General features: G+C 46.4%; 1 pseudogene; it reads right to left on the reverse strand.

The window, feature by feature from the left end:
• Window positions 1–1,189: 1,189 nt before the first annotated feature.
• LOC127923498 (nuclear distribution protein nudE homolog 1-like) lies at window positions 1,190–26,358 on the reverse strand (annotated as a pseudogene).
• Window positions 26,359–26,627: the final 269 nt, after the last annotated feature.

Consider the following 26,627-nt stretch of genomic DNA (forward strand, 5'->3'; position numbering starts at 1 on the left):
TAATCATTATTGTGTGGATAAACATTCGTTCCAGTAAGACTTCTTCCTCCATAAAACAACAAAAGGAACAAAAACAGAACATGTCAAATGTAACAACAAAACACCTGTAGCGAGACACTGATTACGTCTCAAATGGCACCCTATTCCCTACATAGTACACTACTTTTAACCAGAGACCTATAGACACTGGTCGCACCCTGTTCCCTATATAGTGCACTACTTTTGACCACATATGGGTCTGCTACAGGTTGGTCCCAACAGGAAGTGCCAGAGCCATAAGCCCCGCGCCTAGAAGCCTCACTCAGTCCTCGATAAGAGACCCCCCAAGGCAAAGCATCCTGGGTAAAGCACAGAGGAAGGAGTACCGTTGATCCGTGACGTCATCAAAGCTCCTCAACGGCGCTCTAGAACAGTTGATATCAACACTGACGTTCCATGACGTTCCATTGACATTCTAGAACAGTTCTAGAACTCTAGACTCACTTCTGTTATGTCCAGTGATCTGGTCCATTCCATTCCAGAGTGAGAGCTGTACACTAGCACATTGAAACCCCATTGAAAGCTGAAAGCTGGGATACAAGCCTGGTGACCTAGGGACACATTCATTAGTGCATGCTGTAGCTAACTGCAGCAAAACGTTTTGCAACAGAACAGGTTTTGCACAAAAAAAAAAAAAGAACAGTTTATTGGACAAGTTCAGTTAGTCCTTCCCCGTTTCAGCCAGTTTAGCACCATTCGGTGTCTAGTGAACACGACCCTGATAGATATGGAGGGGTTGATGAGGTGTGGGGCTAGGGCAGGGGGGGTTGATGAGGTGTGGGGCTAGGGCAGGGGGGGTTGATGAGGTGTGGGGCTAGGGCAGGGGGTTGATGAGGTGTGGGGCTAGGGCAGGGGGGGTTGATGAGGTGTGGGGCTAGGGCAGGGGGTTGATGAGGTGTGGGGCTAGGGGCGGAGGGGTTGATGAGGTGTGGGGCTAGGGCGGAGGGGTTGATGAGGTGTGGGGCTAGGGCAGGGGGGGTTGATGAGGTGTGGGGCTAGGGCAGGGGGGCTAGGGCGGAGGGGTTGATGAGGTGTGGGGCTAGGGCAGGGGGGCTAGGGCGGAGGGGTTGATGAGGTGTGGGGCTAGGGCAGGGGGGTAGGGGGGGTTGATGAGGTGTGGGGCTAGGGCAGGGGGGCTAGGGCAGGGGGTTGATGAGGTGTGGGGCTAGGGCGGAGGGGTTGATGAGGTGTGGGGCTAGGGCAGGGGGGGGCTAGGGCAGGGGGGTTGATGAGGTGTGGGGCTAGGGCGGAGGGGTTGATGAGGTGTGGGGCTAGGGCGGAGGGGTTCACAGAATAATTTTGGGTCCTGGTCCGAAGTCTAACATCTTCACCATTCTGTAACACACAACAGAAACAGATTACTTTAACAGCACACTACGACTAACAGAACGTTTCAGACTCCAACTCAGGCTATTTTCAGACTGTCCTTCCCCAATAGGCCTTGTAGGATCAGGATCATCATCGTTCATTAATATCACGTAGACTACTGAATCAGCTTTATATTTGTCCATTAATATCATGTAGACTACTGAATCAGCTTTAGATTTGTTCATTAATATCATGTAGACTACTGAATCAGCTTTAGATTTGTTCATTAATATCACGTAGACTACTGAATCAGCTTTAGATTTGTTCATTAATATCATGTAGACTACTGAATCAGCTTTATATTTGTTCATTAATATCATGTAGACTACTGAATCAGCTTTATATTTTTTCATTAGACTACTGAATCAGCTTTAGATTTGTCCATTAATATCATGTAGACTACTGAATCAGCTTTATATTTCTTCATTAATATCATGTAGACTACTGAATCAGCTTTATATTTGTTCATTAGACTACTGAATCAGCTTTAGATTTGTCCATTAATATCACGTAGACTACTGAATCAGCTTTAGATTTGTTCATTAATATCATGTAGACTACTGAATCAGCTTTAGATTTGTTCATTAATATCACGTAGACTACTGAATCAGCTTTAGATTTGTTCATTAATATCATGTAGACTACTGAATCAGCTTTATATTTGTTCATTAATATCATGTAGACTACTGAATCAGCTTTAGATTTGTCCATTAATATCATGTAGACTACTGAATCAGCTTTATATTTCTTCATTAATATCATGTAGACTACTGAATCAGCTTTAGATTTCTTCATTAATATCACGTAGACTACTGAATCAGCTTTATATTTCTTCATTAGGTTGTAGACTACTGAATCAGCTTTATATTTGTTCATTAATATCATGTAGACTACTGAATCAGCTTTAGATTTGTCCATTAATATCATGTAGACTACTGAATCAGCTTTATATTTCTTCATTAATATCACGTAGACTACTGAATCAGCTTTAGATTTGTTCATTAGACTACTGAATCAGCTTTATATTTGTTCATTAATATCACGTAGACTACTGAATCAGCTTTATATTTGTTCATTAATATCATGTAGACTACTGAATCAGCTTTATATTTCTTCATTAATATCATGTAGACTACTGAATCAGCTTTAGATTTCTTCATTAATATCACGTAGACTACTGAATCAGCTTTATATTTCTTCATTAGGTTGTAGACTACTGAATCAGCTTTATATTTGTTCATTAATATCATGTAGACTACTGAATCAGCTTTAGATTTGTTCATTAATATCACGTAGACTACTGAATCAGCTTTATATTTGTCCATTAATATCATGTAGACTACTGAATCAGCTTTATATTTCTTCATTAATATCATGTAGACTACTGAATCAGCTTTAGATTTCTTCATTAATATCACGTAGACTACTGAATCAGCTTTATATTTCTTCATTAGGTTGTAGACTACTGAATCAGCTTTATATTTGTTCATTAATATCATGTAGACTACTGAATCAGCTTTATATTTCTTCATTAGGTTGTAGACTACTGAATCAGCTTTATATTTCTTCATTAGGTTGTAGACTACTGAATCAGCTTTATATTTCTTCATTAGGTTGTAGACTACTGAATCAGCTTTATATTTCTTCATTAGGTTGTAGACTACTGAATCAGCTTTATATTTGTTCATTAATATCATGTAGACTACTGAATCAGCTTTATATTTGTTCATTAATATCACGTAGACTACTGAATCAGCTTTATATTTGTTCATTAATATCATGTAGACTACTGAATCAGCTTTATATTTCTTCATTAATATCACGTAGACTACTGAATCAGCTTTATATTTGTCCATTAATATCATGTAGACTACTGAATCAGCTTTATATTTCTTCATTAATATCATGTAGACTACTGAATCAGCTTTATATTTGTCCATTAATATCATGTAGACTACTGAATCAGCTTTATATTTGTCCATTAATATCACGTAGACTACTGAATCAGCTTTATATTTGTTCATTAATATCATGTAGACTACTGAATCAACTTTAGATTTGTTCATTAATATCATGTAGACTACTGAATCAGCTTTATATTTCTTCATTAATATCATGTAGACTACTGAATCAGCTTTATATTTGTCCATTAATATCACGTAGACTACTGAATCAGCTTTATATTTGTTCATTAATATCATGTAGACTACTGAATCAGCTTTATATTTGTCCATTAATATCATGTAGACTACTGAATCAGCTTTATATTTGTTCATTAGACTACTGAATCAGCTTTAGATTTGTCCATTAATATCATGTAGACTACTGAATCAGCTTTATATTTCTTCATTAATATCATGTAGACTACTGAATCAGCTTTATATTTGTTCATTAATATCACGTAGACTACTGAATCAGCTTTATATTTCTTCATTAATATCATGTAGACTACTGAATCAGCTTTATATTTGTCCATTAATATCATGTAGACTACTGAATCAGCTTTATATTTGTTCATTAGACTACTGAATCAGCTTTAGATTTGTCCATTAATATCATGTAGACTACTGAATCAGCTTTATATTTCTTCATTAATATCATGTAGACTACTGAATCAGCTTTATATTTGTTCATTAATATCACGTAGACTACTGAATCAGCTTTATATTTGTTCATTAATATCATGTAGACTACTGAATCAGCTTTATATTTGTCCATTAATATCATGTAGACTACTGAATCAGCTTTATATTTGTTCATTAGACTACTGAATCAGCTTTAGATTTGTCCATTAATATCATGTAGACTACTGAATCAGCTTTATATTTCTTCATTAATATCATGTAGACTACTGAATCAGCTTTATATTTGTTCATTAATATCACGTAGACTACTGAATCAGCTTTATATTTGTTCATTAATATCATGTAGACTACTGAATCAGCTTTAGATTTGTTCATTAATATCATGTAGACTACTGAATCAGCTTTAGATTTGTCCATTAATATCATGTAGACTACTGAATCAGCTTTATATTTCTTCATTAATATCATGTAGACTACTGAATCAGCTTTATATTTCTTCATTAATATCATGTAGACTACTGAATCAGCTTTATATTTGTCCATTAATATCATGTAGACTACTGAATCAGCTTTAGATTTCTTCATTAATATCATGTAAAGTAGTAAATGTCTGTTACAAACTAAACAGAGCAGCATGTAGATCCCTGACAGAGTAAATGTCTGTTACAAACTAAACAGAGCAGCATGTAGATCCCTGACAGAGTAAATGTCTGTTACAAACTACCAAGAGCAGCATGTAGATCCCTGACAGAGTAAATGTCTGTTACAAACTAAACAGAGCAGCATGTAGATCCTTGACAGAGTAAATGTCTGTTACAAACTACACAGATCAGCATGTAGATCCCTGACAGAGGAAATGTCTGTTTACATTACTTGATTCAATTGTAGATAGCCTATGAAATGGTCAAGTCATTGGTTGAGTAACAAATGGCACCCTATTCCCTAGTGCACTACTATTAACCAGAGCCTATAGGGATTAGGGTGCCATATGGGACCCTAATCCCTAGTGCACTACTATTAACCAGGGCCTATAGGGATTAGGGTGCCATATGGGACCCTCACCCCTAGTGCACTACTATTAACCAGGGCCTATAGGGATTAGGGTGCCATATGAGATGCAGTCATTGAGCTAGTCGTAGAGCCAGCTATAGTTGACCCCCCTCACCCTTTCTCGTAGAGTCCGTTGGTGGTGGACGGTGTGTCAGAAGAAGTGCCTCTCTGGATGGGTGGCGCCCCCTGTCCCCCAGAGAGGGTACTGCGACCAGGAGACTGTTCATAGACAAACTCCCTACAGGACGCTAGTTTAGACTCCAGGTTCTGAAACCACAGGCACGGATGGAAGCAGGCCGCAGGGCACACACACAGTTATGTGTTTGTGATGTCGTGATCAGAGGGGGGAAGAAAGAACAGTCGTGATCAGAGGGGAGGGGGGAGACAGAACAGTGTTGTGATATACATGAATGTGTTGTGATCAGAGAGGAAGACAGAACAGTGTTGTGGTCAGAGAGGAAGATGGAGAGAACAGAACAGTCAGCAGACTTCCTGTTACAGCTGTACGACTTACAGGAAGCAGATGTTAAATCACGCAGACAGAACCCCCTGCCCCACCTGTATGAGGGAGGCAGTAGAGCAGGGGTACGCAGACAGAACCCCCTGCCCCACCTGTATGAGGGAGGCAGTAGAGCAGGGGTACGCAGACAGAACCCCCTGCCCCACCTGTATGAGGGAGGCAGTAGAGCAGGGGTACGCAGACAGAACCCCCTGCCCCACCTGTATGAGGGAGGCAGTAGAGCAGGGGTACGCAGACAGAACCCCCTGCCCCACCTGTATGAGGGAGGCAGTAGAGCAGGGGTTCTCAACCTTTATTCCCCAAGTGCCTCTTTCTTAATGTCACTTGAATTGAATATAGGCTCTTCAATAAACACCAGCTTGATGATGTTGGTTTAATCTGAACATGTTGTTTTGAAGCTCATTTCAAGTCATTCTACATAGTTTAACAAAACTTAGGGAGGCTATTTAATGACAATAATAGATTTAGAAAATAAAGTCTAGACCTGATATCCCCAAACTATGTAGAATGACTTGAAATGAGCTTCAAAACAACAACAATGTTTTTATTAGAACAATTGTGTTTTATTAGAATTATTTATATTAACCCTCAATGTAATTATTTATACTCTTTTAAAGAATGTGATTAGATCATACTCTTTTAAAGAATGTGATTAGATCATACTCTTTTAAAGAATGTGATTAGTTCATACTCTTTTAAAGAATGTGATTAGTTCATACTCTTTTAAAGAATGTGATTAGTTCATACTCTTTTAAAGAATGTGATTAGTTCATACTCTTTTAAAGAATGTGATTAGATCATACTCTTTTAAAGAATGTGATTAGATCATACTCTTTTAAAGAATGTGATTAGATCATACTCTTTTAAAGAATGTGATTAGATCATACTCTTTTAAAGAATGTGATTAGATCATACTCTTTTAAAGAATGTGATTAGATCATACTCTTTTAAAGAATGTGATTAGATCATACTCTTTTAAAGAATGTGATTAGATCATACTCTTTTAAAGAATGTGATTAGATCATACTCTTTTAAAGAATGTGATTAGATCATACTCTTTTAAAGAATGTGATTAGATCATACTCTTTTAAAGAATGTGATTAGATCATACTCTTTTAAAGAATGTGATTAGATCATACTCTTTTAAAGAATGTGATTAGATCATACTCTTTTAAAGAATGTGATTAGATCATACTCTTTTAAAGAATGTGATTAGATCATACTCTTTTAAAGAATGTGATTAGATCATACTCTTTTTAAAGAATGTGATTAGATCATACTCTTTTAAAGAATGTGATTAGATCATACTCTTTTAAAGAATGTGATTAGATCATACTCTTTTAAAGAATGTGATTAGATCATACTCTTTTAAAGAATGTGATTAGATCATACTCTTTTAAAGAATGTGATTAGATCATACTCTTTTAAAGAATGTGATTAGATCATACTCTTTTAAAGAATGTGATTAGATCATACTCTTTTAAAGAATGTGATTAGATCATACTCTTTTAAAGAATGTGATTAGATCATACTCTTTTAAAGAATGTGATTAGATCATACTCTTTTAAAGAATGTGATTAGATCATACTCTTTTAAAGAATGTGATTAGATCAATTGATAGCGACAGTCACATTGTATCAGATGACTTCCCCAACCAAAATCACATTTCTCAGACTCCTCCACTTTAGAAGGTCGTAGGTCAGCTTCTGAATGTCATAGCAACAAACCAATATATGCCCATGTACATCAGGGCCACGTCATCCTCTGCCATTTTACCGCTTGTTGCTAGCCTAAAAGCGTTTTACCGCTTGTTGCTAGCCTAAAAGCGTTTTACCGCTTGTTGCTAGCCTAAAAGCGTTTTACCGCTTGTTGCTAGCCTAAAAGCGTTTTACCGCTTGTTGCTAGCCTAAAAGCGTTTTACCGCTTGTTGCTAGCCTAAAAGCGTTTTACCGCTTGTTGCTAGCCTAAAAGCGTTTTACCGCTTGTTGCTAGCCTAAAAGCGTTTTACCGCTTGTTGCTAGCCTAAAAGCGTTTTACCGCTTGTTGCTAGCCTAAAAGCGTTTTTACCGCTTGTTGCTAGCCTAAAAGCGTTTTACCGCTTGTTGCTAGCCTAAAAGCGTTTACCGCTTGTTGCTAGCCTAAAAGCGTTTTACCGCTTGTTGCTAGCCTAAAAGCGTTTTACCGCTTGTTGCTAGCCTAAAAGCGTTTTACCGCTTGTTGCTAGCCTAAAAGCGTTTTACCGCTTGTTGCTAGCCTAAAAGCGTTTTACCGCTTGTTGCTAGCCTAAAAGCGTTTTACCGCTTGTTGCTAGCCTAAAAGCGTTTACCGCTTGTTGCTAGCCTAAAAGCGTTTTACCGCTTGTTGCTAGCCTAAAAGCGTTTTACCGCTTGTTGCTAGCCTAAAAGCGTTTTACCGCTTGTTGCTAGCCTAAAAGCGTTTTACCGCTTGTTGCTAGCCTAAAAGCGTTTTACCGCTTGTTGCTAGCCTAAAAGCGTTTTACCGCTTGTTGCTAGCCTAAAAGCGTTTTACCGCTTGTTGCTAGCCTAAAAGCGTTTTACCGCTTGTTGCTAGCCTAAAAGCGTTTTACCGCTTGTTGCTAGCCTAAAGCGTTTACCGCTTGTTGCTAGCCTAAAAGCGTTTTACCGCTTGTTGCTAGCCTAAAAGCGTTTTACCGCTTGTTGCTAGCCTAAAAGCGTTTTACCGCTTGTTGCTAGCCTAAAAGCGTTTTACCGCTTGTTGCTAGCCTAAAAGCGTTTTACCGCTTGTTGCTAGCCTAAAAGCGTTTTACCGCTTGTTGCTAGCCTAAAAGCGTTTTACCGCTTGTTGCTAGCCTAAAAGCGTTTTACCGCTTGTTGCTAGCCTAAAAGCGTTTTACCGCTTGTTGCTAGCCTAAAAGCGTTTTACCGCTTGTTGCTAGCCTAAAGCGTTTTACCGCTTGTTGCTAGCCTAAAGCGTTTTACCGCTTGTTGCTAGCCTAAAGCATTTTGCTGCTTGTTGCTAGTGTAACGGATGTGAAATGGCTAGCTCGTTAGCGGGGTGCGCACTAATAGCATTTTAAATCGGTGACACCACTCGCTCTGAGACTTTGAAGTAGTTGTTCTGCAAGGGTGGCTTTTGTGGAGCGATGGGTAACGACGCTTCGAGGGTGACTGTTGTCTGTGTGCAGAGGGTCCCTGGTTAGAGCCCAGGTAGGGGCGAGGAGAGGGACGGAAGCTATACTGTTACACTAGCCTAAAGCATCTTACGGCATTGTTGCTAGCCTAAAGCATCTTACGGCATTGTTGCTAGCCTAAAGCATCTTACGGCATTGTTGCTAGCCTAAAGCATCTTACGGCATTGTTGCTAGCCTAAAGCATCTTACGGCATTGTTGCTAGCCTAAAGCATCTTACGGCATTGTTGCTAGCCTAAAGCATCTTACGGCATTGTTGCTAGCCTAAAGCATCTTACGGCATTGTTGCTAGCCTAAAGCATCTTACGGCATTGTTGCTAGCCTAAAGCATTGTACGGCATTGTTGTTAGCCTAAAGCATCGTACGGCATTGTTGCTAGCCTAAAGCGTTGTACTAAATTGTTGCTAGCCTAAAGCATCTTACGGCATTGTTGCTAGCCTAAAGCATCTTACGGCATTGTTGCTAGCCTAAAGCATCTTACGGCATTGTTGCTAGCCTAAAGCATTGTACGGCATTGTTGCTAGCCTAAAGCATTGTACGGCATTGTTGCTAGCCTAAAGCATTGTACGGCATTGTTGCTAGCCTAAAGCATTGTACGGCATTGTTGCTAGCCTAAAGCATTGTACGGCATTGTTGCTAGCCTAAAGCATTGTACGTCATTGTTGCTAGCCTAAAGCATTGTACGTCATTGTTGCTAGCCTAAAGCATTGTACGGCATTGTTGCTAGCCTAAAGCATTGTACGGCATTGTTGCTAGCCTAAAGCATTGTACGGCATTGTTGCTAGCCTAAAGCATTGTACGGCATTGTTGCTAGCCTAAAGCATTGTACGGCATTGTTGCTAGCCTAAAGCATTGTACGGCATTGTTGCTAGCCTAAAGCATTGTACGGCATTGTTGCTAGCCTAAAGCATTGTACGGCATTGTTGCTAGCCTAAAGCATTGTACTGCATTGTTGCTAGCCTAAAGCATTGTACTGCATTGTTGCTAGCCTAAAGCATTGTACTGCATTGTTGCTAGCCTAAAGCGTTGCGGATTTATGCATAATTTTAGATGTGTATAAACAAATCACAAACTGTAAAAAGAAAATAGTAATAATTATCCCTCAAACAAAAGGAAAGTCCCCGCCCCCCCACCAAACGTTGACGACCCATATGGTGGGCACGCCCCCTAGGTTGAGAACCCCTGGTGTAGTGTGTAGGTGGGTAGTTGTGTAGTGTGTGTGTGTGTGTATTAGAATTAGAAGACAATCACCGCAGTCATCTTACCCCGACTTTCCTCAGCAGTTCTCCTACAATGTTGAGAGCTGAGATACGTGTTGACGTGGTGAGAGAAGCACCCGATAGGCCATCGCCTGAACACACAATAATAAAAGAGTTTTACATCTCTTACACATCTCTTACTACATACACATTTTACACATGAACACACACACGGGGGCACTCACCTCTGCTGTAAGAGGGTGGGGGGGTGGTGAAGGGGCTTGCTGAGGGGTGGGGGGTCTGGAGGGCGTGGAGAGGAGGGATGGAGGGAGAGCAGGAGGAGGGGCGGTATGGAGGGATGAGGGCGGTCGTGTTGATGAATGGGAGGTATAGAGGGATGTTTTGTCCTCAGTCTTGTCGGAGGAAGAGTCTTTGGTGACAGCGAAGGACGGTCGTCTTTCCTGCTTCTGTTGGACAGCCAACTCCTGTCTTAGATCTAAGACACACACAGAGACAGTAAGAAAACCTGTCCCTTTAAGAGTGACTGATGATGTCATAGCTAGCACAGCTCTGTGGGATCATTCCATCCCTGGTTCAGCCCCCTGCGCCTGTGGAGTTAACCAGGCCAACGGGACCGCCAGTTAACCAGACCAACCGTTAGCCAGACCAACCGTTAGCCAGACCAACCGTTAGCCAGACCAACCGTTAGCCAGACCAACCGTTAGCCAGACCAACCGTTAGCCAGGTTAACCAGGACAGGACCATTAATTCATAACACAGAGACACATGAACACTGTCCCAGCCTGATGTCTCAGCCTGCAGCACAAGACCCACAAAGCCTTAAATCCTCTTACACCTACAGTTTTATATAGAGCCAAAGCTGAATGGAACTCTTTACCAATCCATATATCTCACGAAAATAGTACAGACCACGTGACCCGACAGGAAATAGTACAGACCACGTGACCCGACAGGAAATAGTACAGACCACGTGACCCGACAGGAAATAGTACAGACCACGTGACCCCGACAGGAAATAGTACAGACCACGTGACCCGACAGGAAATAGTACAGACCACGTGACCCGACAGGAAATAGTACAGACCACGTGACCCGACAGGAAATAGTACAGACCACGTGACCCGACAGGAAATAGTACAGACCACGTGACCCGACAGGAAATAGTACAGACCACGTGACCCGACAGGAAATAGTAAAGACCATGTGACCCGACAGGAAATAGAAAGCATCAACTGCATGTTAAATGTGTTTCCTGTCAGGTATTTTAATTGTCTACTTGTTAAATGTTTGTAATGTCTTATTAAATTGCTGTTGGACCCCAGGAAGATTAGCTAACATGACGGCGTCGGCTCATGGGGATCCTGATCCTAGACACACCTCTGGCTTCATCCTTCAGTCTCTGAACGGACTCCAGTAGGTTCTCCTTCTCATCCAGCTCGCTCTCCAGGAAGGCATTCCTCTCTATCACGTGGTTCATCCTCTGTTCAAAGTCCTCCAGAGACATGATGGTCGCCCTGATGGAGGGGTGACAGAGAGGAGGAAAAGGTTTAGGAAGAGTTAGTGTACATCATTAAGAACCATTCTCTATGTAAGAATCCTGCCAGTGAGATGGTGCAGGTCTCTCCAGGCCATCATTAGCCTGCTCCAGTTACACCCCCCCCCCTCTTACCTCTTGGATCTCTCCAGGTCATCATTAGCCTGCTCCAGTTACACCCCCTCTTACCTCTTGGATCTCTCCAGGTCATCATTAGCCTGCTCCAGTTACACCCCCCTCTTACCTCTTGAATCTCTCCAGGTCATCATTAGCCTGCTCCAGTTACACCCCCCTCTTACCTCTTGGATCTCTCCAGGTCATCATTAGCCTGCTCCAGTTACACCCCCCTCTTACCTCTTGGATCTCTCCAGGTCATCATTAGCCTGCTCCAGTTACACACCACCCCCCTCCCTCCTCTTACCTCTTGGATCTCTCCAGGTCATCATTAGCCTGCTCCAGTTACACCCCCCTCTTACCTCTTGGATCTCTCCAGGTCATCATTAGCCTGCTCCAGTTACACCCCCCTCCTTGAATCTCTCCAGGTCATTGTTAGCCTGCTCCAGTTACACACCACCCCCCTCCCCCCTCTTACCTCTTGGATCTCTCCAGGTCATCATTAGCCTGCTCCAGTTACACCCCCCCCTCCTTGAATCTCTCCAGGTCATCGTTAGCCTGCTCCAGTTACACCCCCCCCTCCTTGAATCTCTCCAGGTCATTGTTAGCCTGCTCCAGTTACACACCACCCCCCTCCCTCCTCTTACCTCTTGGATCTCTCCAGGTCATCATTAGCCTGCTCCAGTTACACACCACCCCCCTCCCTCCTCTTACCTCTTGTATCTCTCCAGGTCATCATTAGCCTGCTCCAGTTACACACCCCCCCCTCCCTCCTCTTACCTCTTGGATCTCTCCAGGTCATCATTAGCCTGCTCCAGTTACACACCACCCCCCTCCCTCCTCTTACCTCTTGGATCTCTCCAGGTCATCATTAGCCTGCTCCAGTTACACACCACCCCCCTCCCTCCTCTTACCTCTTGGATCTCTCCAGGTCATCATTAGCCTGCTCCAGCTCTCTGATGTATTTATGGAGCTGGTCTCTGATGGCCGTGGTCTCAGCCATGTCTTCTTCCAGAGTAGAGATCTGACGGTACGCCTCCGAGTGCTGGCTTTCATACTTCTCCTGGAGGGGAGGGGGAAGAAGTGGTCAACAGTAGTACACTGTTGTGTTTCTCAACTCCCCCATTACCCCCAACCCTGGTCCCCCAGTACCCCCAACCCTGGTCCTCCAATATCCACCAACCCTGGTCCTCCAGTAACCACCAACCCTGGTCCTCCAGTAACCACCAACCCTGGTCCTCCAATATCCACCAACCCTGGTCCTCCAGTATCCACCAACCCTGGTCCTCCAGTAACCACCAACCCTGGTCCTCCAGTAACCACCAACCCTGGTCCTCCAGTAACCACCAACCCTGGTCCTCCAGTAACCACCAACCCTGGTCCTCCAGTATCCACCAACCCTGGTCCTCCAGTATCCACCAACCCTGGTCCTCCAGTATCCACCAACCCTGGTCCTCCAGTACCCCCAACCCTGGTCCTCCAGTACCCCCAACCCTGGTCCCCCAGTACCCCCAACCCTGGTCCTCCAGTATCCACCAACCCTGGTCCTCCAGTATCCACCAACCCTGGTCCTCCAGTATCCACCAACCCTGGTCCTCCAGTATCCACCAACCCTGGTCCTCCAGTATCCACCAACCCTGGTCCTCCAGTATCCACCAACCCTGGTCCTCCAGTATCCACCAACCCTGGTCCTCCAGTACCCCCAACCCTGGTCCCCCAGTACCCCAAACCCTGGTCCCCCAGTATCCCCCAACCCTGGTCCCCCAGTATCCCCCAACAGAGTTTCTCAACTCCCCCAGTATCCCCCAACCCTGGTCCCCCAGTATCCCCCAACAGAGTTTCTCAACTCCCCCAGTATCCCCCAACCCTGGTCCCCAGTATCCCCCAACAGAGTTTCTCAACTCCCCAGTATCCCCCAACCCTGGTCCCCAACCCTGGTCCCCAGTATCCCCCAACCCTGGTCCCCAGTACCCCCAACCCTGGTCCCCAGTACCCCCAACCCTGGTCCCCAGTACCCCCAACAGAGTTTCTCAACTCCCCAGTATCCCCCAACCCTGGTCCCCCAGTATCCCCCAACAGAGTTTCTCAACTCCCCAGTATCCCCCAACCCTGGTCCCCAGTATCCCCCAACCCTGGTCCCCAGTATCCCCCAACAGAGTTTCTCAACTCCCCAGTATCCCCCAACCCTGGTCCCCCAGTATCCCCCAACCCTGGTCCCCCAGTATCCCCCAACTCTGGTCCCCCAGTACCCCCAACCCTGGTCCTCCAGTACCCCCAAACCTGGTCCCCAGTACCCCCAACCCTGGTCCCCCAGTACCCCCAACAGAGTTTCTCAACTCCCCCAGTATCCCCCAACCCTGGTCCCCAGTATCCCCCAACAGAGTTTCTCAACTCCCCCAGTATCCCCCAACCCTGGTCCCCAGTATCCCCAACCCTGGTCCCCCAGTATCCCCAGTATCCCCCAACCCTGGTCCCCAGAACCCCCAACCCTGGTCCTCCAGTACCCCAACCCTGGTCCCCCAGTAACCCCAACCCTGGTCCCCAGTAACCCCAACCCTGGTCCCCCAGTAACCCCAACCCTGGTCCCCCAGTACACCCAACAGAGTTTCTCAAACACACAACACATTTTTATGTAGCCCTGGACAAACTCACCTGATTTAACTTGTCAACTAATCATCAAGCCCTCAAAGAGTTAAATCAGGTGAGTTTGTCTGAGGCCAATCTATGTGTTCCAAATGTGGAACCAATGAGTATGGGCCCTGTTCCATAGCAGTACACTATATGGGGGAAAAGGGGACGCGTATATAGTATCTTTATAAGACTTAAAATCGATTTGTGTTCTGTGGTGTAGAACAACAACAGGGGGATGGTGGTGTAGAACAACAACAACAGGGGGATGGTGGTGTAGAACAACAACAACAGGGGGATGGTGGTGTAGAACAACAACAACAGAGGGATGGTGGTGTAGAACAACAACAACAGAGGGATGGTGGTGTAGAACAACAACAACAGAGGGATGGTGGTGTAGAACAACAACAACAGAGGGATGGTGGTGTAGAACAACAACAACAGGGGGATGGTGGTGTAGAACAACAACAACAGAGGGATGGTGGTGTAGAACAACAACAACAGAGGGATGGTGGTGTAGAACAACAACAACAGGGGGATGGTGGTGTAGAACAACAGGGGGATGGTGGTGTAGAACAACAGGGGGATGGTGGTGTAGAACAACAACAACAGGGGGATGGTGGTGTAGAACAACAACAACAGGGGGATGGTGGTGTAGAACAACAACAACAGGGGGATGGTGGTGTAGAACAACAACAACAGGGGGATGGTGGTGTAGAACAACAGGGGGATGGTGGTGTAGAACAACAACAACAGGGGGATGGTGGTGTAGAACAACAACAGGGGATGGTGGTGTAGAACAACAACAGAGGGATGGTGGTGTAGAACAACAACAACAGGGATGGTGGTGTAGAACAACAACAACAGGGGGATGGTGGTGTAGAACAACAACAGAGGGATGGTGGTGTAGAACAACAACAACAGGGGGATGGTGGTGTAGAACAACAACAACAGGGGGATGGTGGTGTAGAACAACAACAACAGGGGGATGGTGGTGTAGAACAACAACAACAGAGGGATGGTGGTGTAGAACAACAACAACAGGGGGATGGTGGTGTAGAACAACAACAACAGGGGATGGTGGTGTAGAACAACAACAACAGGGGGATGGTGGTGTAGAACAACAACAACAGGGGGATGGTGGTGTAGAACAACAACAACAGGGGGATGGTGGTGTAGAACAACAACAACAGGGGGATGGTGGTGTAGAACAACAACAGGGGGATGGTGGTGTAGAACAACAACAACAGAGGGATGGTGGTGTAGAACAACAACAACAGGGGGATGGTGGTGTAGAACAACAACAACAGGGGGATGGTGGTGTAGAACAACAACAACAGGGGGATGGTGGTGTAGAACAACAACAACAGAGGGATGGTGGTGTAGAACAACAACAACAGAGGGATGGTGGTGTAGAACAACAACAACAGGGGGATGGTGGTGTAGAACAACAACAACAGAGGGATGGTGGTGTAGAACAACAACAACAGGGGGATGGTGGTGTAGAACAACAGGGGGATGGTGGTGTAGAACAACAACAACAGGGGGATGGTGGTGTAGAACAACAACAACAGGGGGATGGTGGTGTAGAACAACAACAACAGGGGGATGGTGGTGTAGAACAACAACAACAGGGGGATGGTGGTGTAGAACAACAACAACAGGGGGATGGTGGTGTAGAACAACAACAACAGGGGATGGTGGTGTAGAACAACAACAACAGGGGGATGGTGGTGTAGAACAACAACAACAGGGGGATGGTGGTGTAGAACAACAACAACAGGGGATGGTGGTGTAGAACAACAACAACAGGGGGATGGTGGTGTAGAACAACAACAACAGGGGGATGGTGGTGTAGAACAACAACAACAGGGGGATGGTGGTGTAGAACAACAACAACAGGGGGATGGTGGTGTAGAACAACAACAACAGGGGGATGGTGGTGTAGAACAACAACAACAGGGGGATGGTGGTGTAGAACAACAACAACAGGGGGATGGTGGTGTAGAACAACAACAACAGGGGGATGGTGGTGTAGAACAACAACAACAGGGGATGGTGGTGTAGAACAACAACAACAGGGGGATGGTGGTGTAGAACAACAACAACAGAGGGATGGTGGTGTAGAACAACAACAACAGGGGGATGGTGGTGTAGAACAACAACAACAGGGGGATGGTGGTGTAGAACAACAACAACAGGGGGATGGTGGTGTAGAACAACAACAACAGGGGGATGGTGGTGTAGAACAACAACAACAGGGGGATGGTGGTGTAGAACAACAACAACAGGGGGATGGTGGTGTAGAACAACAACAGGGCGATGGTGGTGTAGAACAACAACAGGGGTGGTGGTGTAGAACAACAACAGGGGGTGGTGGTGTAGAACAACAACAGGGGGTGGTGGTGTAGAACAACAACAGGGGGTGGTGGTGTAGAACAACAACAGGGCGATGGTGGTGTAGAACAACAACAACAGGGGGATGGTGGTGTAGAACAACAACAACAGGGGGATGGTGGTGTAGAACAACAACAGGGGGTGGTGGTGTAGAACAACAACAGGGGGATGGTGGTGTAGAACAACAACAGGGGTGGTGGTGTAGAACAACAACGGGGGATGGTGGTGTAGAACAACAACAACAGGGGGATGGTGGTGTAGAACAACAACAACAGGGGGATGGTGGTGTAGAACAACAACAACAGGGGGATGGTGGTGTAGAACAACAACAACAGGGGGTGGTGGTGTAGAACAACAACAGGGGGTGGTGGTGTAGAACAACAGGGGGTGGTGGTGTAGAACAACAACAGGGGGATGGTGGTGTAGAACAACAACAACAGGGGGATGGTGGTGTAGAACAACAACAGGGGGATGGTGGTGTAGAACAACAACAACAGGGGGATGGTGGTATAGAACAACAACAGGGGGTGGTGGTGTAGAACAACAACAGGGCGATGGTGGTGTAGAACAACAACAGGGGATGGTGGTGTAGAACAACAACAGGGGTGGTGGTGTAGAACAACAACAGGGCGATGGTGGTGTAGAACAACAACAGGGGGATGGTGGTGTAGAACAACAACAACAGAGGGATGGTGGTGTAGAACAACAACAACAGGGGGATGGTGGTGTAGAACAACAACAACAGGGGGATGTGGTGTAGAACAACAACAACAGGGGGATGGTGGTGTAGAACAACAACAGGGGGATGGTGGTGTAGAACAACAACAGGGGGATGGTGGTGTAGAACAACAACAGGGGGTGGTGGTGTAGAACAACAACAGGGGGTGGTGGTGTAGAACAACAACAGGGGGATGGTGGTGTAGAACAACAATAGGGGGTGGTAGTGTATGAATCCAGCAGACTGTTAGTTAGGCCATATTCATCAAGACAACACAGAATATCTTCAGTTACACAGGGTATATGAAATATACAGTCAAGTGTTCCCAGGAAAGATAGATAACAGCCAGCAGTTCCACCTGACCTGAGAGTTTGTTAGGGAAATGACAAGACTAGCCGACTTGAATTTCTGCACAATCTCAATGATCTCTGCATGCAAATACTCACGTTAACCAGTAGCCATGTCAGTCTAAATGGGCCTGCAGTCTCATCTTTGCTTCCTCAATTTCTCTCAAAGCTCATTGGAGGAGGGGATCCAAGGTCCCTCCCTCCTCTAATGAGCTTTGAGAGGAAACAAGAATTTTGACAGCTAGTACCTTTTCACACACAGCCCAAGTTTGGTAATAGATATAGACAGGATGCTATAGCTTTTGTAACTTCCTGTCTGACTCAACCGCTGGCAGCGTGTCACAGGAAGTACATCCATCAGGAAGTGAGAGTCAGACATCGTCAGCGGTTCCGAAGTGACGTCACCTCAAGCACAGCCAGGCGTGCACTAACGCCCCGTACCTCTGATTCAGAGGGTTGCATGAAGACACATTTCAGTTGAACAACTGACTAGGTACCCCCCTTTTCCTTCAGTTGAACAACTGACTAGGTATCCCCCTTTTCCTTCAGTTGAACAACTGACTAGGTATCCCCCTTTTCCTTCAGTTGAACAACTGACTAGGTATCCCCCTTTTCCTTCAGTTGAACAACTGACTAGGTATCCCCCTTTTCCTTCAGTTGAACAACTGACTAGGTATCCCCCTTTTCCTTCAGTTGAACAACTGACTAGGTATCCCCCTTTTCCTTCAGTTGAACAACTGACTAGGTATCCCCCTTTTCCTTCAGTTGAACTACTGACAAGAAATCCCCCTTTTCCTTCAGTTGAACAACTGACTAGGTATCCCCCTTTTCCTTCAGTTGAACAACTGACTAGGTATCCCCTTTTCCTTCAGTTGAACAACTGACTAGGTATCCCCTTTTCCTTCAGTTGAACAACTGACTAGGTATCCCCTTTTCCTTCAGTTGAACAACTGACTAGGTATCCCCCTTTTCCTTCAGTTGAACAACTGACTAGGTATCCCCCTTTTCCTTCAGTTGAACTACTGACTAGGTATCCCCCTTTTCCTTCAGTTGAACAACTGACTAGGTATCCCCCTTTTCCTTCAGTTGAACAACTGACCAGGTATCCCCCTTTTCCTTCCCCGAACCACCTTTCAATCCACAGTTATGAAACATACCGAAGACAAAAAAAAATTATCCTGACAGCTGTGATGGAAAGAGGAAGTTTCAGTAATGTTTTTTAATATATTTTTTAAATACAGACAGGTTTCCATCCAATTGGTGACAGATTCTACCTACTGACAGTCACTTAATTAGCCTATGTCAGGAATATATTTAGTTTTATTGTAAGTTAGACGTCTAGCAGCCAACTAATTACTGACCCGGGGGGCCCCCCATTGATTTTGTTAGTAACTCACTCAGATATCATATTAAAAAGGGCCAACGGTTCTCTCCACCCTACAGCAAGATGTGTACAATAGCAATAAATTAGAGGTAAACTGCTAACGGTTCTCTCCACCCAACAGCAAGATGTGTACAATAGCAATAAATTAGAGGTAAACTGCTAACGTTTCTCTCCACCCTACAGCAAGATGTGTACAATAGCAATAAATTAGAGGTAAACTGCCAACGGTTCTCTCCACCCAACAGCAAGATGTGTACAATAGCAATAAATTAGAGGTAAACTGCTAACGGTTCTCTCCACCCAACAGCAAGATGTGTACAATAGCAATAAATTAGAGGTAAACTGCTAACGGTTCTCTCCACCCAACAGCAAGATGTGTACAATAGCAATAAATTAGAGGTAAACTGCCAACGGTTCTCTCCACCCTACAGCAAGATGTGTACAATAGCAATAAATTAGAGGTAAACTGCCAACGGTTCTCTCCACCCAACAGCAAGATGTGTACAATAGCAATAAATTAGAGGTAAACTGCCAACGGTTCTCTCCACCCAACAGCAAGATGTGTACAATAGCAATAAATTAGAGGTAAACTGCTAACGGTTCTCTCCACCCTACAGCAAGATGTGTACAATAGCAATAAATTAGAGGTAAACTGCTAACGGTTCTCTCCACCCTACAGCAAGATGTGTACAATAGCAATAAATTAGAGGTAAACTGCCAACGGTTCTCTCCACCCTACAGCAAGATGTGTACAATAGCAATAAATTAGAGGTAAACTGCCAACGGTTCTCTCCACCCAACAGCAAGATGTGTACAATAGCAATAAATTAGAGGTAAACTGCTAACGGTTCTCTCCACCCTACAGCAAGATGTGTACAATAGCAATAAATTAGAGGTAAACTGCTAACGGTTCTCTCCACCCTACAGCAAGATGTGTACAATAGCAATAAATTAGAGGTAAACTGCCAACGGTTCTCTCCACCCTACAGCAAGATGTGTACAATAGCAATAAATTAGAGGTAAACTGCTAACGGTTCTCTGCCTCATGGCAAAATGAGTCAAAATCACTGCTGAATCTCTTCTCTACCTCGGGAGGTCTGGAGTGCTCACCTCATGTGATTAATATAGTCCCTTATAATATATATATAATATCTCTCACACAGACACACACCTGTCCCATGGAGAGTTCTTTAGACCAGCAGCCTCCCTACCATCCTCAGAGAAAGCAGGCTCATAAACACTGGCCCAAACTGTCAACCGACTGATAGGAAAATACCTATTCAAATACAACTGGGACTGCAGGCGTTGCATCAGACAGACCCGGGCCACGTTCAGTAGCAGAACGTTGTGGAACATTGAAAACGGTCCCTCCTGCCTGAACTGTGCTCTTTGGAATGTCTTGCCGTAAAAGCCAAACTCAATATCCACGTCGACTCTCCCTCATGTCACCCCTGCTGCTGAGTTTGATTGACTGTTTTGACCTGAAGCAACTTGTTGATGATGTCGTCGTCGTCGTCCCCCCCCCCCACACACACTTGACCATCACTGACCCCATCAACAACATGCAGGTCTATGACCTCAGTGTGCCTGACCACAAGGTTGTCTCACTGGACTTGACACCCCCCCTCTAACCAAGTCCAAGCATCTCATACGTTTCCGGAACTAGAAGAAAAACATCGACCCAGCCAGCCTGTCAGTGGATGAAATTGTAGAGTTCTTACAACCAACCCCTGAGCATCGTGCTTGACCTCCACGCCTCCATAAAAACACAGGACATCACGTTCGGCTCACTCAGCTCCCTGGTTTACTCCATGTCACAAACCGGCTCATAGCCCGTAACAAAGAGGAAAACAACGTGGAGATAAGGAATAACACAAATATATGTATTAACTACAGTAAACTATATACACAATTAACAATGGTGTGTGTCGTCAGATATCAGTAGTGCAAGTGAGTGGTTGCATGCAGAGATGGTGATAGTGAGGGGTGTTGAGAGGTGCCAAAAACAAGCCACAAAATGCCACAACCAAAACATAACAGTGTGTCTGCATGGAGAGAGTCTCCTCAATGAATGGGAGGTGTATTTATCCCCTGGAAAACACCGGGGCCCAGGTGTGTCCCATTTCACTGATGACCCTCCCAGCTCCGCCCACCAACATCCTGTTAAGGATAAGAAGAGTAAAGAGAAAGAATTCGGCGGACAAGAGGTGGGAGGGTCGTCACATCCAAGAACTGAAAAATATTAAATCCATTGGCTGCGTCCTGGAGCGTCTCAGAAACTTGGGCCTCACCATCCTTTTAAGACCACTGTCAACAGCCCCCTTCTGAAACCCTGCCCTGGACCCAGAAGTACTGGCCAATTACAGGCCAATATCCAACTTCTCCTTTCTTTCTAAAGTGTTGGGAAAAAAAGTGGTTGATGTACAGCTTCAAGGCCATCTCAATCAGAAGCACCCATTTGAGAAGTTCCAGTCAAGTTTCCGGCCCACAGCACTGAAGAACAGCCCTACTCAGGGTCACCAATGACCTGCTGATGGCGGCTGATGCAGGCAGTCTCCAGATCCTCCTGGACTTGCACGCAGATCTTGACACGGTCGACCACCCCACCCTTCTGAAATGCCTCCGGGACACCATTGGACTGTCTGGACCAGCTCTGAGCTGGTTCCACTCCTACCTCTCAGACAGGACGGAGTACATGTCGCGAGGTGGGTCCAGGTCCCAGACCCACCACCTGCGGTGTCCCACATGGATCTGTTCTTGGACCCATCCAATACATGCTCACCCCCTTGGGTTGTGTGGAATCGCCTTCCACTGCTATGCTGTGGACACCCAGCTGTAGGTATAAACGGCCCCCCAAGTCCCTCTGATGCATGTGCTCGTCTGAACACCTGCCTTGAGGAACAGAGATGAGGGCAGGGATGAAGCAAAATGTCCTTCAACTAAACAGCAGCAAAACCAAAGCCCTACTAGTTGGCAGCCCCCACCAGGTCCAGCATGCACCAATAACACACCTCACCATTGCAGGACAGAACGAACGTCCTTCTGGCCCCCTCAGGTTTCAGTCTGGGTGAAAAGCTCCATTCCTCCCTGACCTTTGACAGCCGCATCAAACAAAAGTGTAAAACGTCATTCTATCACCTCAAGAACATTAACCAAACTCAGTCCCACCCCCTCACTCAGTCTGATGCAGAGAAGCTGGTCCATGCCTTTATCTCCTCAAGGCTGGACTACTACAACACAGTGTTCACCTGGATCCCTGGCAGGAGTCTCCAGGACTACTACAACACAGTGTTCACCTGGATCCCTGGCAGGAGTCTCCAGGACTACTACAACACAGTGTTCACCGGGATCCCTGGCAGGAGTCTCCAGGACTACTACAACACAGTGTTCACCGGGATCCCTGGCAGGAGTCTCCAGGACTACTACAACACAGTGTTCACCTGGATCCCTGCCAGGAGTCTCCAGGACTACAACACAGTGTTCACCGGGATCCCTGCCAGGAGTCTCCAGGACTACTACAACACAGTGTTCACCGGGATCCCTGGCAGGAGTCTCCAGGACTACTACAACACAGTGTTCACCGGGATCCCTGGCAGGAGTCTCCAGGACTACTACAACACAGTGTTCACTGGGATCCCTGGCAGGAGTCTCCAGGACTACTACAACACAGTGTTCACCGGGATCCCTGGCAGGAGTCTCCAGGACTACTACAACAGTGTTCACCGGGATCACTGGCAGGAGTCTCCAGGACTACTACAACACAGTGTTCACCTGGATCCCTGGCAGGAGTCTCCAGGACTACTACAACACAGTGTTCACCGGGATCCCTGGCAGGAGTCTCCAGGACTACTACAACACAGTGTTCACCGGGATCCCTGGCAGGAGTCTCCAGGACTACTACAACACAGTGTTCACTGGGATCCCTGGCAGGAGTCTCCAGGACTACTACAACACAGTGTTCACCGGGATCCCTGGCAGGAGTCTCCAGGACTACTACAACACAGTGTTCACTGGGATCCCTGCCAGGAGTCTCCAGGACTACTACAACACAGTGTTCACTGGGATCCCTGGCAGGAGTCTCCAGGACTACTACAACACAGTGTTCACCGGGATCCCTGGCAGGAGTCTCCAGGACTACTACAACACAGTGTTCACCGGGATCCCTGGCAGGAGTCTCCAGGACTACTACAACACAGTGTTCACCGGGATCCCTGGCAGGAGTCTCCAGGACTACAACACAGTGTTCACTGGGATCCCTGGCAGGAGTCTCCAGGACTACAACACAGTGTTCACTGGGATCCCTGGCAGGAGTCTCCAGGACTACTACAACACAGTGTTCACCGGGATCCCTGGCAGGAGTCTCCAGGACTACAACAGTGTTCACCTGGATCCCTGGCAGGAGTCTCCAGGACTACTACAACACAGTGTTCACCGGGATCCCTGGCAGGAGTCTCCAGGACTACAACACAGTGTTCACCGGGATCCCTGGCAGGAGTCTCCAGGACTACTACAACACAGTGTTCACCGGGATCCCTGGCAGGAGTCTCCAGGACTACTACAACACAGTGTTCACTGGGATCCCTGGCAGGAGTCTCCAGGACTACTACAACACAGTGTTCACCTGGATCCCTGGCAGGAGTCTCCAGGACTACTACAACACAGTGTTCACCGGGATCCCTGGCAGGAGTCTCCAGGACTATTACAACACAGTGTTCACCGGGATCCCTGGCAGGAGTCTCCAGGACTATTACAACACAGTGTTCACCGGGATCCCTGGCAGGAGTCTCCAGGACTACTACAACACAGTGTTCACCGGGATCCCTGGCAGGAGTCTCCAGGACTATTACAACACAGTGTTCACTGGGATCCCTGGCAGGAGTCTCCAGGACTACTACAACACAGTGTTCACTGGGATCCCTGGCAGGAGTCTCCAGGACTACTACAACACAGTGTTCACCGGGATCCCTGGCAGGAGTCTCCAGGACTACTACAACACAGTGTTCACTGGGATCCCTGGCAGGAGTCTCCAGGACTACTACAACACAGTGTTCACCTGGATCCCTGGCAGGAGTCTCCAGGACTACAACACAGTGTTCACCGGGATCCTGGCAGTGTTCACCGGGATCTCCAGGACTCTACAACACAGTGTTCACCGGGATCCCTGCCAGTCTCAGGACTACTACAACACAGTGTTCACCTGGATCCCTGGCAGGAGTCTCCAGGACTACTACAACACAGTGTTCACTGGGATCCTGGCAGGAGTCTCCCAGGACTACTACAACACAGTGTTCACTGGGATCCCTGGCAGGAGTCTCCAGGACTCAACACAGTGTTCACCTGGATCCCTGGCAGGACCAGGACTACTCCAATCCAGTGTTCACTGGGATCTGGCAAGTCTCCAGGACTACCATCCAGTGTTCCCCATCCTGGCAATCTCCTGGCTCCCCATCTCAACACCACCATCCTGGCTCCCCATCACCTCCATCCTGGCTCCCCATCTCAACACCATCTCCATCCTGGCTCCCCATCTCAACACCACCTCCATCCTGGCTCCCCATCTCAACACCTCCACATCACCTCCATCCTGGCATCTTTGTACTGGCTCCCAGTCTCATTCCAGATTGAATTCAAAACCCTCTTGCTGACTCATCACAAAGCTAAGGATACTGGGACTAAACACCTCCCTCTGCAACTGGATCCTGGACTTCCTGGACGGGCCGCCCCAGGTAGTGAGGGTAGGTAGCAACACATCTGCCACGCTGATCCTCAACACTGGAGCTCCCCAGGGGTGTGTGCTCAGTCCCCTCCTGTCCTCCCTGTTCACCCACGACTGCATGGCCAGGCATGACTCCAACACCATCATTAGGTTTGCAGATGACACAACAATCACCGACAACGATGAGACAGCCTATAGAGAGGAGGTCAGAGACCTGACCGGGGCGGTGCCAGAATAACAGCCTATCCCTCAACGTAACCAAGACTAAGGAGATTATTGTGGAATATAGGAAAAGGAGGACCGAGCACGTCTCCATTCTCATCGACGGGGCTGTAGTGGAGCAGGTTGAGAGCTTCAAGTTCCTTGGTGTCCACAACAACAAACTAGAATGGTGCAAACACACCAAGACAGTCGTGAAGAGGGCACGACAAAGCCCATTCCCTCTCAGGACACTAAAAAGATTTGGCATGGATCCTGAGATCCTCAAAAGGTTCTACAGCTGCAACATCGAGAGCATCCTGACTGGTTGCATCACTGCCTGGTACAGCAATTGCTCGGCCTCTGACCGCAAGGCACTACAGAGGGTAGTGCGTATGGCCCAGTACATCACTGGGGCTACGCTGCCTGCCATCCAGGACCTCTACACCAGGCGGTGTCAGAGGAAGGCCCTAAAAATTGTCAAAGACCCCAGCCACCCCAGTCATAGACTGTTCTCTCTACTACCGCATGGCAAGCGGTACCGGAGTGCCAAGTCTAGTACAAAAAGGCTTCAACAGTTTTTACCCCCAAGCCATAAGACTCCTGAACAGGTAATCAAATGGCTACCAGGACTATTTGCACGGCCCCGGGACCAAGCTCCGTCCCTCAGGGGATCGGGCTGTCAGCCCAACTTGTTTAGTTGATTTTATGCACCCGCAAATTATTCTGTATAATGAGAAGAGCTTTACAAATGTAATAAATAATAATAATAATGTTATTATAATGAAAGGCTTGATAAGTTGAATCAGGAGTGCTAGTTGTGTAATAGTTGGAAGGGCTGGGGGTCCCTGAGTAGAGGTTGGAAAAACGCTGCTCTAAACTAGAGTCAAGTCATCAGTTCATACCTTGTAGTTCTCCAGTTCCGTGTGTAGCCTGTTGTTCTGTGTGACGAGTTCTCGGTTGTGTGTTTCACACTGCTTGAGTTCAGTCTCCAGTTCCACCTCGTAGTCACGACTCATCTGCTGGAACTCCTGTAGCTCCTCCTGCACCTCCTCAGCCCTGGGAGAGGTTAGGGGTCAAGACGGTGGTCGTGGAGTAACAGAGGACACTATGGTTTAAGCAGAAACCTGTGGGTAACTCTGCTGGAGCCTGGCAGACTGCTCCTTTCTCTCTCTGTGTGTGTGTGTGTGTGTGTGTGTGTGTGTGTGTGTGTACCTCTGTTGGTGCTTGGCCGTCTGTTCCTTCCAGTAGTCCACCTCCTCCCCCAGAGAGACAAACTTAAGGGACTCTGGTTCTCCCATCTCTGCCCACACCACTGGTCACTCTTCTCTCCCTCTCTTACAGTTCTCTCACTGAGTCAGTAAATGGAAGGAAGGAGAGAGAGTCAGTAAATGGAAGGAAGGAGAGAGAGTCAGTAAATGGAAGGAAGGAAGGAGAGAGTCAGTAAATGGAAGGAAGGAGAGAGAGTCAGTAAATGGAAGGAAGGAAGGAGAGAGAGTCAGTAAATGGAAGGAAGGAAGGAGAGAGAGTCAGTAAATGGAAGGAAGGAAGGAGAGAGAGTCAGTAAATGGAAGGAAGGAGAGAGAGTCAGTAAATGGAAGGAAGGAAGGAGAGAGAGTCAGTAAATGGAAGGAAGGAG

Source organism: Oncorhynchus keta, unplaced genomic scaffold (genome assembly GCF_023373465.1).
Source record: "Oncorhynchus keta strain PuntledgeMale-10-30-2019 unplaced genomic scaffold, Oket_V2 Un_contig_29918_pilon_pilon, whole genome shotgun sequence".
Taxonomy (NCBI): Eukaryota; Metazoa; Chordata; class Actinopteri; order Salmoniformes; family Salmonidae; genus Oncorhynchus; species Oncorhynchus keta.